The sequence below is a fragment of the Nelusetta ayraudi genome, unplaced genomic scaffold, assembly GCF_046127955.1.
Source record: "Nelusetta ayraudi isolate G7.1 ecotype Tasmania unplaced genomic scaffold, CSIRO-AGI_Nayr_v1 ptg000045l, whole genome shotgun sequence".
NCBI classification, from domain to species: Eukaryota; Metazoa; Chordata; class Actinopteri; order Tetraodontiformes; family Monacanthidae; genus Nelusetta; species Nelusetta ayraudi.
The window spans coordinates 3,495,133-3,513,264 of NW_027466095.1; the positions used below are offsets into that span (position 1 = coordinate 3,495,133).

The 18,132-nt window shown below is 45.3% G+C and overlaps 1 protein-coding gene and 1 pseudogene across 11 annotated transcripts in view; both read right to left on the minus strand.

Annotated features, from left to right (window-relative positions):
• LOC142894831 (uncharacterized) overlaps nt 1–18,132 on the minus strand; it is a 450,316-nt gene that overhangs the window by 214,568 nt on the left and 217,616 nt on the right. The window lies entirely within an intron of this gene.
• Nucleotides 6,223–8,309, minus strand: LOC142894834 (tripartite motif-containing protein 16-like; annotated as a pseudogene).

Here is an 18,132-nt window from a genome sequence, read left to right on the forward strand (position 1 = left end):
CCCAGATGCGGATTGTGATGCGATCACTCAAACCACCTAAGACTTAGACTTAGACTTTTTATTTGTCATTTGAAAACATTCACTTCTCAGTGGACATTTAAAAACGAAATTCCGATGCACCAACTACCGATAAAAACCAACAATGACAACACAAAGGAGAAACAACAGAGTCAAGTAATAAAGTGCGATGCATAAAGTGCAAATGATTATGTGTATGTTCAATGTATTGTATGAGTTGGAGGGTTATTTTGTGTTCAGTAGTCTTATCGTGTAGGGGAAGAAGCTGTTGTAAAACCGCGTAGTCCTGGTCCGTAAACTGCGGAACCTCTTTCCAGAGGCCAGCAGTGAAAACAGTCCCTGGTGGGGGTGGGAGGAGTCATTGCTGATGCTGAGGCCCTTTGAAAGGCAACCTGAATGGAAGGGAGCGGGGAGCCGATGATTTTCTCCGCCATCCTCACCACCCTCTGCAGAGACTTCCAGTCCGCAGCACTGCATGCTCCAGCCCACATAGAGATGCAGTTGGTCAGGATGCTCTCTATGGTCCCCCTGTAGAAGGTGGTGAGGATGGGAGGGGGGAGGTGGGCTCTCCTCATCCGGCGCAGGAAGTGCATGCGCTGCTGGGCTTTCTTCACCAGTGTGCCAGTGTGGAGTGACCAGGACAATGAACTGTTTATGTGCACCCCCAGGAACTTGGTGCTGGTGACAATCTCCACCGCTGAGCCACTGATTAAGAGGGGTGTGTGGGAAGGCTGGTGCTTCCTAAAGTCGACAATGACCTCCTTTGTTTTGTCAACATTCAGGACCAGGTTGTTCCTTTGACACCAGTCCACCAGATGGCACACCTCCTCTCTGTATGACTGCTCGTCGTTGTCCTGGATGAGGCCCACCACCGTTGTGTCGTCCGCGAACTTGATTCGTGGGGGACCTCGCGTAGCAGTCATGGGTCATCATGGTGAAGAGGAGTGGACTGAGCACGCAGCCCTGGGGGGATCTGGTGCTCAGCGTGATGACCTCAGAGGAGTTGTTCCCCACTCGCACAGCCTGGGGTCTGCCAGACAGAAAATCCAGCAGCCAGTTACGCAGGGGGGTATTAAAACCAAGGGGTACCAGTTTGCTCACCAGGTGCTTTCCCCTCCAGGTGGTTGAGGGTCAGGTGGAGAGCAGAGGAAATAGCATCCTCTGTGGAGCGCTTAGGGCGATAAGCAAACTGATATGGGTCAAATGTAGGGGGGAGGCTGGAGGTGATGTGTTCCTTTACCAGCCTCTCGAAGCACTTCATTATTATGGGGGTGAGTGCCACGGGGCGGTAGTCGTTAAGGCAGGGAGGTGGTTTCAACCCTTTGCATCGCATTCCTCACAGATGTGAACAGAATGTGGTCTTTGTCCACATTAAAGGGCACCTATGATGCTTTTCCACTTTTCTGAGCTCTAAATACTATATATACTATATAGTTCCGTGGTCATGAGTCGCGAGAGGGAGGGGTGACGCGTGCGGACACGCATTGTCCAGTTAATAGTCCGACTAAGGCGTATACATGGCAGAGAAATTCGAATTCCAATCGCATTATGGGTGTCTCAGTCGGAGTTCTCCGATTCCAATCGAAGTTCTCAAACTCCGATCATAATCGGACTGAGGCAAGAATTAAAATTTCTCTAGTACCATGTAAACGCACTGACTGTTATGCTAATGCCAGCAGACAAAGGCCCTGTTCCCATGTTGTCACTTTAAGGCCCTGTTTGCACTTGGCCACTTGTAACTGTTTTGGGGGGATCGTATCACAAGTATGCATCTTGAAGCATCTGTTCGCACATGGCATTAACATGTATCTCGAGCGTGCCATTTGTGATCGCATTAGTGCATTTCTAACCACTAGGGGCAGTAAAGCGCAAAACTATGGCTAGTTTCACCTGAAAATGAATAAGAATCAACTTCCTGTTTGTAAACTATATCAAGTCACTCGTTTTAATTCTACTGCAGCTCGTATGGATCCGAACGAGGAGTAACGACTGGTGGGACAGAGTGGCGATTACTTTATTTTCGGATCAAGAGTGGCTGGCAAATTTTCGGATGCAACGTCACACATTTAATCTCATATGTGGGAAACTGCGACCGCTGCTCCACTGACAAAATACGCTAATGCGTAATGAAATTTATTAGCATCCTAATAAAAGAGCCTAACAAAAATGATTTGTTTTCGCTTCTTGTTTGTAACTTTATAATGACAACGCCGGGAGGTGGGGAGCCGACCAAGTACGTACACGGGAGAGGTGAGTGGAGTAGGCGGTCGTTAATGTGGACTGAGCTCGCATTCTGTTCGCACGTCCGTGACGAATGCGATTTTATGCAAAGCGAATACCCAAACCACCTTGGCAAGGTGGTTTGGGTATTCGGATGACAAAACGGATTTGGACTGTTTGCACTTGGCTACTTTGTGTGTTTTTTGCCGATCGGAATACGAAAAACGCATGAAATGACCAAGTGCAAACAGGGCCCAAGTGGTTTTTGTGATCCGATCACCAAAAACCACTTGAAGTGACCAGGTGGAAACAGCCCGAATGCGAATTGTGATCCGATCACTTAAACCACCACAGGGAGGTGGTTTCGACCCTTCGCATCGCATTCCTCATGGACATGTGAACAGAATGTGGTCTTTGTCCACATTAAAGGGCACCTATGATGCTTTTCTGAGCGACTACTAAAGCACCAAGGACCACAACCGTCGGAGTGGAACGAACAGAGAAAATGTTGGGGGTTTGTTCAGCCTAATGCGGATGCGATGGAACACCGGTCTGCAGCCAGACCCCTCTCGTCCGGTCGGCAACGGGAGTGAGACGGGCTTGACTTGACCCCTGGTGGACGACGAGAGAATAGTCAGCCACGGCAATATTTGAAAACATGTATGAGGACTGTGAGTGTATTGTGACCTCAAGCAACATTAGTTTTAAGACTATTTGTACACCGCTAACTCCGTGCCCTGCTTGTGTGTTGTGTTTGCTGGCAGCGACTCGCAAGTTTCGCTCCTTATAGCAATTTTCACGCAGCCAGCATGGTAACATGGGTGGTATAGAGCTCTTCCTGCTTTGTGCTTGGTGTGGACTTAAGTTGTGCAGATATTCTTGTCGAGTAATAAACGACTCTGTGACTCAAGTGGTTGTTTCAGCGTACATATTTTAAAATGTCTCGCAAAAATACAAACGGTAAACTGCTGCTAAAGAGTGAAGCCTTCACGATGGTAAGTGTTTAAATTGTGCCAGTTTCCTAAAGTGTGCTGTTTACTCTTCACTCCCGCACCGGCAGACTGAGGAAATGAGGCTCAGCAGCGACGAAGAGTGTGACCAATCACAGCAGAGTGGGCTGGGCGGGAGGCGTACACAGAGGAGGCCGGGGGTGGAGTGAAGTAAAACAGACCGTTTTCATGGGATGCAGGAAATACGAGGAAACAATGCAGCGAGACACACAGATCTATAAAGCTTTTAGTGCAGGTAACCGTGTGTTGCTGCTCTGGAGGGGCCAGAAATCAAATACAAAGGCCCGAACATTTGTATAATAGGTCACCTTTTTTATCACGTGTAATGTTTACTGACTTGATTTTCGCCAGTGCTCTGTGCCATTTATAGTATGTTCCATATTGGTGATTTGTAAAATGACTCAATGGAAGCCAATAATACATTTTGCACATAATGTCGATTCTAATACATTTTTGTTTCATCGATCTTGGTGACCGTGGCTTCCTTTGGAAGACGCAGCGGATGATGCTACAGACTGACGAAGCACAGCCGAGAACAAAGATATGATGAGGCCCATGAATCAACTCTGTCTGTCGTGGAGATATTTATTCTTGATTTTCTCTACTTCATTGCTAAGTGTTTCCAGCTTCTAGTCAGTGAAGTTTTTCTTTTTCATGCTAAGATCGATTGTGGAATGAAAGAAATTCCAATCTGCAAAGTTCATTTCTATAGATATGCATATGTATGTGGAGGTGTTCCGAGGGAGGAGCGGGGCTCACGCTCATGTGCGATCAATTCCACGATGATTGGGATGCTCAAAGGAAATGTGTGTGCGTTTGTGTGTTTGCAACATTTTTGAACATCTGGATTTTTTTTGTACAAACTTAGTTTTCTGGGTTTCAGGATGAAATCCACGTACGTTTTTGTAAATGAAGCCCCAGGTCCTCATTGTCTCCACTACAGTGTCCTCAGTGCAGCTTCACACTCCAGTGTGTTCCAGTCACTGAGTGTCGACACGTCCTGTTGTGACTGACAGTGTTGCTCTGATCTGATGCTCAGTTGTGTGTAAAGTCACTGCAGCTTGGAGCTCCACTGGATCAGAGTTCCTTCACTGGCGTCTGTTGGGACTCCATTGCATCTTTGATCCAACTGCTGTTTTATTGTCTGCTGCCAAATGAAGGAAGGATGTGATGTGTTTGTGTGTTCAATGTGTTGATTGTGTTGATTGACTGTCTGCATGAATCCTTCACACTGATCAAAGCCCCTCATTATGCCACTGTCACATCTTCATCTCCATCCTGGACTCCAGTGGAGCAGCTTCACTCCACTCACCATCCAACACATAGCAGCTGAGTTAGCCCTGTGTTGACAGCCTCCTGCTAAAAGTCACCACTCAGGTGCAGATCCTCAAAGAAGGGCGCGCAGCGGTAAAATGCGGCGCGTTTTTCGGCGAGATTGCGGCTGCAATCTGCGCCACAAATGCGGCACCTGAAACAACCTGCTGAACCTACTGATTTGATTCACCCTGTAACTGAAGCAGCTGTTTATATATCAGCAGGGTGGCTAACACCAAGAGCGCACACACTCACACACACACACACACACACACACACACACACACACACACACACACACACACACACTATACGTACCCTAAATGTATCACAGCCTTCCTGCAGTTTCTCACAGCTGGAATCAGTCTCAATCCTCCCTTCATGATTGTCTTGTACTTCTTCAGGTCCAACTCAAGTTGTCATATGCCAGATGTCACATTATAGGGAACATTAGCGCCACCTACAGTCTGTAAACTTGAAGAAAATCAAAACTTGCTCCTATTCATCCTGTGTTGTGTAGAAAGTCAAAGCAATGTTTGGAGACTTCCTTCAGCTCCACTCTTCAGTAGATTTTATGAAAAGAGTATTCAGGAGCTCCAGTTGGGCAGTAGGGGGCAGCCTAGAGGCGCCTCTGTCAGGTGCTACCTCACCACAGATGTATCCTAATGTCCCAACATTTTCATTTCCTCCCTCTCATGTATCTTTCTTTTTGTTTCACATTTATTTTGTTTAATACACAAAAGGCATAAAGAAAACAATACAATTTCCAAACAACGAAAACATATACAGTCAATATACAGGCAGAAATGAAAGATCACTTGAGGTCAAGGTCACACAGGTCCGTGGTTGTGATGCTTTTTACTTTCAGAATATTGACTCATTGAAATATGTTTGCGCTCAGTTTTAAAGAAACAAAGAAAGAATGAGTGAAAACATTTTCAAAGTCTTGCTAGAAAACAGCAGAGAGGGAGAAGAGCAAAACAAATGATCTGGTTTCCTTCTGATTCATTGATGTCCTTCTGAAAGCTCCACAGAAACATCTGGCAAGGATCAAAACCATGAAATATTTTGAGGGAAACTTCTTTTGTCTAATTGATAATTCAATCATCATTGAAGTTCCGAACACAAAACAACATATTTTATCTGATTGATTGATTTGTGATCATAAACCAGAAATAAAGTCTCAATATTTTCAGATATTTAAACATACAGGGTAACAAGGCACAGGTGGAAACAATGGGTAATTGGGTCCGATGCACAGGTGGAACATGAGGAGTGGGGCATCCCAGCGGAAAGATTTAGCCAAGGTGAGCTCTCAAAGTTGTTTCATTTATTTCTCCTAGACAACTTTGTGGTCTGTGTGAAAGCAAAATGAGACCTTGGTCTGAGTTCCTGCTGATTCTCTGCCTCCCCCCTCTGGTGAGCAGCTGGTCCTGCAGCCTGACATCAGTCACGTCAGCTCATTGACTGGCACCACCAGTTCACTGCCAGGAAACACTCCCACTGCTGTCTGGATTGTCTTGTTACTTCATTGCTTCAATTCAACAGTTGATCATTGACTTGACATTGTTGTGCAATATAGACTGATGGCACATTTCATGACTTATTGATTGACTATTGTCACATTGAGCCAACAGAATCAAAAGACAAAATTCTCTCACAATATTTACATGCATTCATCTGATTGTTGACAAACGGATCAACAGTCAGAAGGTTGATCAGATGGATGAGTTGTTGAAAGGTCAAAGGTCAGGGTGCAAAGGTCCAGAATGGAAACAGACCTCAGCTGTGTTTCCACAGTAATAAAGTTGTCATGTGGACTAATGACACATTATTAATCTGTGGGATGAATGGGCTGCAGAGGAAGAGAAACAACGTGGCACAAACATCCAGCAGCCGTGGAGACAAACATCAGGTGGACAACAGTCATTAGGAGCACCAACAGGAAGTGGTGTCCAGGCCCCGCCCACCCTGTGATTGACAGCCGGAGACACTGGGCAACAAACGTGAAAACAGAAGAAGAATCAAAGGTGAGAATTCAGCTCAGAGTCTCTCTGACGACTTCAGTCACACTTTCATCAACTCAGCTGTAGAACCTGGACCAACATCAAATCCAACATGTAGCGGCTGAGTGAAGGAGGTCTGGACTCTGTGGAGGAGCTCCATGGTTCCAGAGACGCTGTAGAAGGACAGAAGACCTGCTCTGTGGTCCAGGTACACTCCCACTCTGGAGGACTCAGGACCTGAGACACGAGTGCTGATGTTGTTGTGAATAAACTCATATCCACCTGAGGAACAATCTAAACTCCAGAATTTGTCATTGGATCCAAATAAACTTTCCTTTGACCCTCCTGCTCTGCTGATGCTCCTGTAGGCCACTGCTACACCAACCAACCTACCTCTCCACTCCACCTCCCAGTAACATTGTCCAGTCAGACCTTCTCTACTCAGGACCTGCTCCCAGTCAGTGAATCTGTCTGGATGATCACAATAAGACTGAACTTTCATCATGTTTGTGACTTTTCTGTTCTCCTCAGATAATAACAGATGTTTGTGAACTGTGTTGGGATCCAGAGTGATTTGAGGTGAACATCTGAGGAAGTCTTATCTGCTCCTGGGTTCTGGTACCTTCAGTAGAACATCAACGTGGCTCACTGTCCATGAGATGTTTGTCTGAGTCTTCATCAGAACTTGCTGTATTTCATCTCTCAGCTTGGTCACAGCTGCTGCCACATCCTCAAAGTATCTCAGAGGATGGATCTCCAGGCTGGAGGAGTCTGGAGATGCACTGAGTGCTGGCAGTGAGGAGAACCTGTGGAGAAACTGGCTGTGGTCCAGTGTGTGTGAGATCTTCTCCAGCTCTGCGTCTCTCCTCTTCAGCTCCATCATCTCCTGCTCCAGCTTCTTCTCAAGCTCTTTGACTCCACTCACTGCTGCCCCCTGTGTGGATCTGACCTGCTGCTGCACCTCAGAGCGTCTTTTCTCCAGCAGACGGATCATTTGGGTGAGGATCTCCTCGCTGTCCTTCACTGCTTTATCAGCAGAGCCGTTGATGGACTCCACCTCCTTCTGAAGCACCTTCAGGTCTTCCTCTGTGTGCTGGATCTTCTGCTGGATCTTCTGCCTGGTCTCCTCCAGCTCTCTCTGCCTCTCAGTCCTCTCTGCTGCTGCTGACACTGTCTGATGACCTTGATGTTCATCCACACAGCATAAACCACAGATGATCTTCTGATCAGTGCGGCAGAATATCTTCATCACCTCATCGTGACGAGGGCAGATGTTCTCCTGGAGCTGCTGGCTGGGTTCCACCAACTTGTGTCTCTGTAGGGGAGCAGCATCATGATGAGGCTGGAGGTGAGAGTCACAGTAGGAGGCCTGACAGTCCAGACAGGACTTGAGGGCCTTCAGTTTCCTCCCAGTGCAGACATCACAGGCCACGTCTCCAGCTCCAGCATAGCAGTGATCAGCAGGAGCATCTTGGAGTCCAGTCTTCTCCAGGGTCTCCACTAGAGCTGCTAACATGGTGTTCTTCTCCAGGACAGGCCTTGGTGTGAAGGTCCTCCTACACTGAGGGCAGCTGTAGTCTCTCCTCTCCTCCTCTGCATCACAGTGGTGTTGGAGACACTTCCTGCAGTAGCTGTGTCCACAGGAAGTGGCCACTGGTTCTTTCAGAAGATCCAGACAGAGGGAACAAGAGAAGGTTTCGGGGTCCAGCTGAGCTGCTGCCTGAGCCATTTCACCTCTGAGAGCCACTGACTGGCTGACTGACTGATTGACTGACTGGCTGGGTTTCATTTCCTCAGAGTTCAACAAAGACAGAACGCAGCGCACCGCTGTTTCAAAAAGGATCCTTTCGTGGGACAACTGTGTCAAATGTGTGCAATTAAAATAACCCCACCTGTGCGTGACGATGTCGTTGACTGGAAAAGCTGACGCAATGAATGATGACATGAGTCTGATAAAAATGATGGCGTCACGCACGGCGGGGAAAGCTTGGCGTTTTAACGCGCAAAAGGAATGAAATGAATAGCATGTTGGAAGCTGGAGAAAGTCAATAAATAATGAACAAGCATGTTGAAGCATTGGATCATTGGGGGAGTTGATGGATTTGCAAGTGGCTGTACAAAATCTCTTTTCTAACGGAGAGGAAAGGGAAGCGGATCATATGGACTGGGATGAGCCTAAATTGATACCTTTTCCACATTTGTTATCTGACATTAAAGAATGGTTGACTGGTGATGTGGAAAAAGGAGATGAGCAGGATGAGCAAAAGAAGCAAGAGGAGCTGGGGGAGCAAGAAGAAGCAAATGCACTATTGGTGGGGCCAGAGGACAGTGTGTCCCAGGCTAAAGGGTCCATAAGCAAGCAGGGCTTCAAGCAAAGATGCCAGCTCCTCCTCAGCATCTTCTCCTTTATCTTCTGCATGCTTAATGGCTAAGCCTGAACAAGCTGCTCTAAAGGCCAAAGCTCAGGCCTTGGAAGTCAAACATGCACTCCATATGGAAGAACTTGAGCTAAAAGCAAGAAGGGAAAGGAACCACGTGGAGACTGAACTGGCTGCAGCAGAAGCCAACATGCATGTATTCATGGGGAGTGTGATGTCACAGGCCACACCTGAACAACCACCTTTGTCATTAAAGCAACCGCAACCAGCTGGAAGCTCAACAGCCATCAACATCAAAGCGGCTGAAGTCAGAAAATGTTACACCCTTACACCAGTTCCAGGCCACTGGAACATCTACAGTATATAAAATTCCAGTAACATCTCAAAAACATCCCCAAAGCCTGCAGCAGTAATATATTCCTCACCAAACTATACCATGTAAAGCAAAGGCAGAAAAGAAACCTCTGGGTTACGACTGAAAGGATGCGCATGGCTCCTCCATCTCAACAAAAGGAAATCTAATAAATGAAGGTTTCCTTACTGGTGTGTTAAGGAGGCAAAATGAAATCACTGAATTGCTTGTAAAGCAACATCAAGCAGCTTTTCTCCCCGCCAGAGAGATTCCTGCAGATACAGATCATTGACTCGAGCCTTTGAGCAGGACATAGAGCGCAAGATGGATTATGTGCAAGACCAGTTGTTCTATTTGGAGCAATACACAAAGGGTGCACCCAATCAACTGGTCCGTAGCTTCCTCCACATGGATCCAGATCCAGGGTTCCGGGAAGCAACTCCAATGGCACCTTGGCAATGAAGTTGACTACTGCATACATAGACAAGGTCCTGCGTTGAGGTCTTATGTGCTTTATATGCCAAGCTGCTTCAATATCATGAAAGAGGTGAATTTTATGGAAGAACTGGAAACACCATCTCACCTGAAAACCATTATATCCTAGTTGCCCTTTAAGCTCCGACACAGATGGAGAACATCAGTTGCGACGTTCAAGACGAGGGCAAACGACCAGCAAAGTTTAAGGACCTCGTGGAGTTTGTGGAAAGACAGTCACGAGTTTTGCTTCATCCCTTTTTTGGGGATCTACTGGATGTGACCGATGGGAAAGGGTTTCTAAAATCAACCAAAAGGTCAGCGCCACTTTCAACCTGCCAGTAGGGGGAGCAGTTTTGCTACTGCTGTTGCAACCATGTCAGAGAAAAGAGAAGTAGAAGAAAGTCAACACAACAAAGCCAAGCCCCTCAAACAACAGGAGTTAAAAGCACATCCTTCACCTGCACATCCTCTGGATAAACCTTGCTTGTACTGCAGCAAGGACCACTCCCTGGAGTCTTGTGCTGTTCTAAAACACAAAGCTAACAAAGAAAAGGTCGACTGATGTGTAATAAATTGTTATTTTTGACAAAGTGACCCTGTCTGACATTGAGCAAAGCGTTAGTTCTGACAGGGCATGACGTCGCCTTATTAGTATTCCAGCTGCGTGACCCTAATTAGCTGTAGGCTTACATCACTTCCCTCAGCTCCTATTGATCAGCCTCTTTAGAAGCGCCCTTTTTAAAGCCACCCCAGCTGATCATCTTCCTCTGCTTCTTCACCGGCGATCAAACAACCCACCTCCTCCCCTGCTACTCCATCACGATTGAAACTAACATTTCTCTCTGTAGCTCTGGTCCTGCAGGGTTGGTTCGTAGTTGCTGCCGCTGGGCTCCCTGCATCGCCTTTCACGATGGCTCATGAAGGGCAGGAAGAGCTTCCTGCCCAGGCCTCTCACGCAAGCGCATGGGAGAGGGAGTCCCCAAACCGAACCTGAGCTGCCCTCCCTGCCTTATGCCTTTCACGATGGCTCGTGAAGGGCGGGAAGGGCTTCCGGCCTCGGGCTTCCTCGCACGCTTGCACGGAAGGGCAGGGGGACCCCAAGCAGAACCGGCAAACCTAACGTGTTGATGTGTAATAAATTGTTATTTTTGACAGTGACCCTGTCTGAAATATTGTATGTGAACAAAATACTAGTTTGTCCTGAAATAGCTGTTGGCTAAACTTAACTTAAGAAATGAAAATCTTAGTGGTCTCACTCGTATTAACTTGTGCAGATAGGCTGCCTTAGCACCATTATGCTTTTTTTTGTAATAGAAAGCTCCACACTCAACATGTTCAACCATCCAGAATTATTGCCACGTTATGAACGTTTGTAAGAAAGCAAACCGTGTGCAAAGCCGTCAAGTTTTCAGCGAGATCAGAGAGTTAATGTTTGTTCAGATCACTCACGTTCCCTCACATTCACTACATCAGACTGTGACTGCCTGACTGTGGAAAGATGGCGGCCAGTGCGGACGTTGGATTCTGCGCCGTGAGACATCTAGCCTTCTGTATATATCTATGATCACACCTATCAATTTCAGTGAATGGGCCGCACCAACTGTTAATATTCCAAAAGTTGATCAGACAGTGAGAATTTGTGGGGATTATAAGATGTCAATAAACCCGTGGCTTGAGGTAGATCAGTATCCCATACCCAAACCCCAAGATTTGTTCACAAAACTGGCAGGAGGAAAGAAATTTATCAAGCTTGATTTGTCACAAGCTTATCAACAAGTAGAGCTAGATAAAGGTTCCAAACAGTACTTGACCATAAATACACACAAAGGGCTCTACCAAGTGAACAGGCTTCCTTATGGTGTAGCCAGTGCACTTGCTATATTTCAAAAATTAATGAATCAAGTTTTGCAGGGCACAGATGGTGTCATTTGTTATTTAGATGACATACTGATCACAGGGCTGAACACTGAAACTCACATAAAACACCTGGAAGAGGTTTTAAAAAGACTAAAAAGCCACAACCTCAGGGTTAACATAGGAAAATGCACTTTCTTTCAACATAGCGTGTCTTATTTAGGACATGTCACTGATGCAGAGGGGATTCATCCTATGCAAGACAAATGTGACGCCATTTCTAAAGCAGCCATTCCTAATACAGTTACAGAACTAAAATCATTCTTGTCACTGCTAAGTTATTATGGGAAGTTCATTCAAAACCTTTCTACTCTGATCGCACCTATGACAGAGCTGTTACAAAAAGACAAAAAGTGGGAGTGGTCAGAAGTCATGTCAGAAGTCATTTGAAGAAGCTAAAAAGAAACTTTCTTTCTGAAAGAGTCCTTGTGCATTACAATCCAGAGCTGCCACTTATACTCGCTTGGGGTGCTTCACCAGTAGGTGTGGGTGCAGTGATTTTACACGAAATGCCTGATTGTAGTGAAAAACCAGTCGCTTTTGCTTCCCGTATGCTTACCAAAGCTGAGAAAAACTACTCTCAAATTGAAAAAGAAGCATTAGGCCTAGTTTTTGGAGTAATGAAGTTTCATGAGTATTTGTTTGGTTGTAAGTTTGCATTGATAACTGATCACAAACCACTACTTAAGATCCAAGGTCCCAAAACAGGAGTACCACCATTAGCAGCAGCGAGGATGCAACGATGGGCCCTGATATTAGCTGCATATACTTATGAGATACAGTATAAACCATCTGAACAACATGGAAATGCGGCCGCATTATCCAGACTTCCAGCAGTCGATGAGACTTTTCCCAGGTCAAATCCTGTATTCAGAGTGTCTTATTTAGACAGTCTGCCCTTAACCACAAAAGATGTTGCTCAAGAAACTCAGACAGATCCAGTACTGGCAAAAGTCAAACAGCATATTTTGTCAGGTTGGCCAAAACATGTTCCTGATGAGACTTTACAACCATATGTAAGACGCAAATTTGAACTCACAATGGAAAATGACTGTGTGCATTGGGGTTTTAGAGTGGTCATTCCGGAAAAAGTGCAGAGCAGGTTACTGTCCGGGTTGCATGGAAGTCACTGGGGAATGGTAAAGATGAAGTCCCTGTCCAGAAGCTTACTTTGGTGGCCTTCCTTAGATGAAGACATTGAGAATGTGGTAAATTCTTGTGACATATGTAAAAAAACAGCGCAGCATGCCAGCCACAGCACCTGTGCATACATGGAAATGGGCTTCATGTCCATGGGAGAGAATTCATCTCGATTTTGCAGAGGTCAATAAACAAATGTTTCTTGTAGTTATGGATGCTGGCCTGAAATATTCCACATGCAAACTACCACATCCAGCAAGACCATAGAAATTCTTAGAGGTCTTTTTGCAGCATATGGCTTACCAAAGGAGGGAGTGACGGATAATGGACCTCAATTTATTTCAAGTGAATTTGGGATGTTCCTTAAAATGAATGCTGTAAAACACATTAAAACTCCAGTGTATCACCCAGCCTCAAATGGATTGGCTGAACGACTGGTCCAAAACTTCAAAAGGTCTTTAGCTAAGAACAAAGCTGTAGGTGGCATGACATTGCAACATTGTATTGCTAATTTCTTATTTAGCTATCGAAACATGCCACACTCAGCCACTTATAAAACACCAGCAGAGTTATGTTTGAAGGTTTGCAGGTCCATACTAGACTTTCTCTAGTGAAGCCAGACCCGTCTCAGGCTTTTCCTACTGGGTGTTCAAATCAGTCAGCCGGGAAGAGAAAACTCAGGTTTTCCTCTGTAGGTCAGGCTGTGCTGGTAAAGAACTACAGGGGAGGAGAGAAGTGGTTGAATGGGGCATGTGTAAATCAGATGCTTGATGCAAAGAGTGAGAGAGGAGGACGGACTGGGATTAACACTGATGGAGACTCTGATTACCATGTGGATTCTGGAGAGGATCGGAGAGACACTGAAACTGTTACTGGAAATACTGGTGAAACACCAGAAGAAACACCTGAAGAAAACCAAAGCTCAGAGAGGCTGGACAATGCTCTTGAGGAATCATCAAGTTCAGGTTGCAGGGACCCACCTCAGCGTTTGGACTTATAATACATCTCCAAAACCAGATTGTGTGAAATCAGTATTGATTCCTTTTTTCGTTGACAAGCAGCATTGGTGTACTAAAAAATAGGTTGTCATTTTTTGTGGCTTGTTTGATGTTTGGTGTTCATTTAGGAATAAGAAAAGAGAAAATATGTAAATTTAAAGCTACAGGGGAGGAGTTTTTGAAGTATTTGAATGGAAAAAGCACAGCAAAGTGATGAGGTTCACATGATGAACAGTGCCCTGCTGTTCAGGGTGTTGTACTATGTATTGCCTCTAGAGGGTGTGATGTTTTTTGATCAGACGAGTTATGCTTCTCCCAGGGTCACAGAAGAAATACGAGCAGCTGGTTGTTAGTTCACGTGCCTGCTTACAAAGAAACGGCTGTTGCCAGCTATCCTACCAAGTAGTCGTTTTTCACCGCCTTTCCCACACAGTCTGACGAAACAACACAAACATTTACACTAAACACAATAACACCTTCACCCCCACTGAAAATGCTCAATCCTGCAGTCCTGTCTTTACTGTTGTATTGTATTTGGACTGTTTATGCACAATTTCGTTGTATACATTTACGTGTTGCAATGACAATAACGCTGCATACATTACCAGAAATAATCAATCAATCAATCAAATTTTATTTATATAGCACCTTCCAACAACCAAATGGTGCACAAGGTGCTTTCCAGAGTGAAACAAATAAAATCAAGTGCAATAAAAACCAATAAACCAATAAAATACAGCAAAACTGAAGGAAAGAAAATAAGAATGTATGGAGTGTGAGAGTCAGTGTGTTGTCAGTGTAGCGCTTCTTATCCCCTTTCCCAATAAAGGACACGCTCCCAAGTTCTAGTAACTGTTAGTTCTCACTAACTTATTTCTTATGTGTTATGAAAAATGTTATGACTGTGCAAAACCCCTTAATGATAGACCAACACACTTAAGGATAAAAAATGACACACACTGTATTATAGAAAAACAAACAAATAAAGACAATACAGCAAAAATATGTAACCTTGAAGATACAGAAATAAACTGCTGTGTTTTCAGTCACACAAATTCAGACAGAAATAATACACTCAGCAGTCAGCTGTTACTCAAACTACCTAAGCCGGCATAAACTACAACTAAAAATAAATAAAGGAAATAACCCCCCGTTGCAGGCGTGTTCAGAAGGACACCGATTGCTGAATGGCAACCTCTTCGCTCACCCTCGGAGCCCGGATGGCACGTTCGGTGGCGTTGACGGTAAAACGAAAAAACCGGCGATCCTAGCTAGCGGCCGAGCTAGCCTCTCTTCTGCAATCGTGTCTCTCGCTCACCCCAACAGCAGTTTGGCGACGGCGTCCTCCGTTGGGCGTCACTGGCACACACACGTGTGCGGAGGTACGGAGCTCCTTGGCACGGCAGACTCGCTAGTCCAGCAGTCAGGTGGCCGTTCTCAGTCCATGCACGTCGAGCTGCGTTAGCTCGATACTCAGACCGACCAAGTAGCGCCGCACCGCTCGGGCAAAAAAAAAAAAAAAAAAAAAAACTCTTACGCTGGCGAGTTGCCAGCAAGGGTCCTTGTGCCTAAAAACAGTAGCTAAGGGTATCGTGCTGACACCTTATTCAACTGTTTTCAGCTTCGCTTCCACCTATTTTCTCTCTTTCGTCTCCAGTCTCGCTCGTCCGTTTTCTCCCTCCCCGCACACCTCTCGCACCTCGTACTTCCTCGCTGTTCCCACTCTCTCAGCCAATCACACAACAGCATCCCACAATCACAATATAACCGCACAATCCAGATGAGCATTTTCCCTCACATTACACTTAGTTTTCTTTTTTCACGTCCAAAAATATATTCCAAATTAAATCACAAAATAAACATAATAAAACAATAAACAAAGACCCTTTTTATAACACTTTTTAACCACCGGGTTACATCAGTAATGCCTGTAGGTGTGTGGATGGAGTGAATGGTATGAGTGTGTGTTGTCTGTGTGCAACAAAGAAAAAGCATGACGGGAAGTGAAAAAGAAAGCAGCTGCTGCGGTGGAAGCCAGGTGTGAGAGAGCCAGTGCTGAGGGAGGCGGTCCTAAACAAGCTGTGCACCGGCCAGGTGCACCTGGTTAGTCATCAGCACCTGAAAGAGACACACAACCAGTACACAGCAACAACAGGGCAATAGCCAAGGCCCCCATGGCCATAACAGGGCCACACTTCACAGCACACTGAACCTACTCACATAGATTTTTCGTTAGCTCGTGCTAGCTGCTAGGTGTCATTCAGGTGCTACTGGAGGCTGGAATGACTGCACTGGAATGCAAACTGGTTGTGGCTCGGTTTGCACAGAGCAGCTCTCTCCTCACACCGTGGGCCGCCCAGTAACAAGAGCTCAATGCTCTGTATATGGTCCATACACTGTAGCATTGACAATAAAGCTAGCGTGAAGCTTCAACCTGGAGTTGCTTGGTCAGATCAGCTGATGAGAATGAAGCCTGTGGAAAGTCCTGCTGGGGGAACAACACCATGAAAGTGACTTTGCTTCCAGTCGGGCTCAGTCTCTGATTAGTGTCCAGTCATTGGAGTGTTTGAAGGCTCCACTCCCAACAGCGATCAGATGGTGAGAGGATCTCACCCACAAAGGTTTTCCCCGGTAACCACACGGGACGGTCCAGCCTTCAGTGTATTTCCTGGTTGCGTCACCGCGGTGTGTCCTTGGAATCGGCTAAAAGTAGGACGCATTCTGAGGGTGCATTTGGAGCGTCCTCCGGCCTTGCGCAGTGCTATGACGCAACTGGCCTTCAAATGCAGCCTTCCAAGGATGCGGAGCCTGAATTGAGGGACAGCCCTAATGTCCCAATATCTTCATGTCCTCCCTCTCATGTATCTCTTTTTGTTTCACATTTATTTTCTGTAATACACAATAAGCATAGAGAACAGGATCCAATTTTAACACAACAGAAACATGAACAGAAGAAAATATACAGGCAGGGACGAAAGGTCAGTTGAGGTCAAGGTCACACAGGTCAGTGGTTGTGAAGCTTTTTATTTTCAGAATATTGACTAATTGAAATATAATGTTTGAGCTCAGTTTTAAAAACATAGAAAGAATGAGTGAAAACATTTTGCGAGGAAGAGAATTAGGTTGATGACGTAACGCTATCTGATTGGCTAGCAGGATATGAGAAGCAAACAGACAGTTTTATAAAAGTGGGAGAAAAATTTGAATGAGTGTTTTGACAAATGAAACAAAGTCTTGCTAGAAAACAGCAGAGAGGGAGAAGAGCAAAACAAATGATCTGGTTTCCTTCTGATTCATTGACGTCCTGAAATCTCCACAGAAACATCTGGCAAGGATCAAAACCATGAATTATTTGGAGGGAAACTTCTTTTGTCTCATTTATAATTCAATAATCATTGAAGTTCCAATCACTAAACATCTTTTATCTGACTGATTGATTTATGATCATAAACCAGAAATAAAATCTCATAAAAACAATATTTTCACTCCAAAATAAAGGTGTGTTATTAACTACACAACCTTCACGACGCTGTCAGACTTTGAAAAATTCATGTTTGTGCTTGACATGAAAAACCAGGTGGAGTTGGATGGAGATGATGGAGTGAGAGCAGATCAGTGTGTTGTTGATATGTGAAACCTTCATGCTGAGATGTTCCATGATACTGAGGCCTGATGAAGATGAACTGATCAATAATTGAGTGGTCAACTGAGAGAAGAAGCAGTTTGGCAGCAGATGTTGGATGAATGAGGAGCAGCTGGACGTCACCATCCTCCTCTCACACTGTGACTGGGAACACTGGACCTCTGCTGTGGGATCAACTGGCTTTGGTGCTGAAACCATCATCCACTGGTTCCAAACCAGTACTGACCTCAGAGTCTCCAGTTGATAGTCTCTCTGCTGTGGACAAGATCATCCAGTGGCTTCACTGATGAAGCCTGCAGCTGGTTCCCTAACAGGTCCAGCTCTCTGAGGTAGGGTTTGACTTCAGAGCTGAGAGCAGCCAATCACAGCTGATCTTTGACAAACTGCACCTCTCCAACCTGAATAGAGAATAAATGATGGAGAGTTTATAATGGTGAAGAGTTTTTCCAGGGTGTCATCACTCTGAAAATCAAAGTGAAATGTCGACTTCAGAATGTGACACTACAGAAAATGTCACCTTAAAATGAAATCCTCAGTCCAAAACTAATGTGTGTTGAAATGATGTTTGGTCACATGACCACTGATGACGTGTCTTTAAATTTCAAACATGAACAGAATGAAGTTTTCATATTTCTAGATGTCATTTTGAAATGAATCGACCT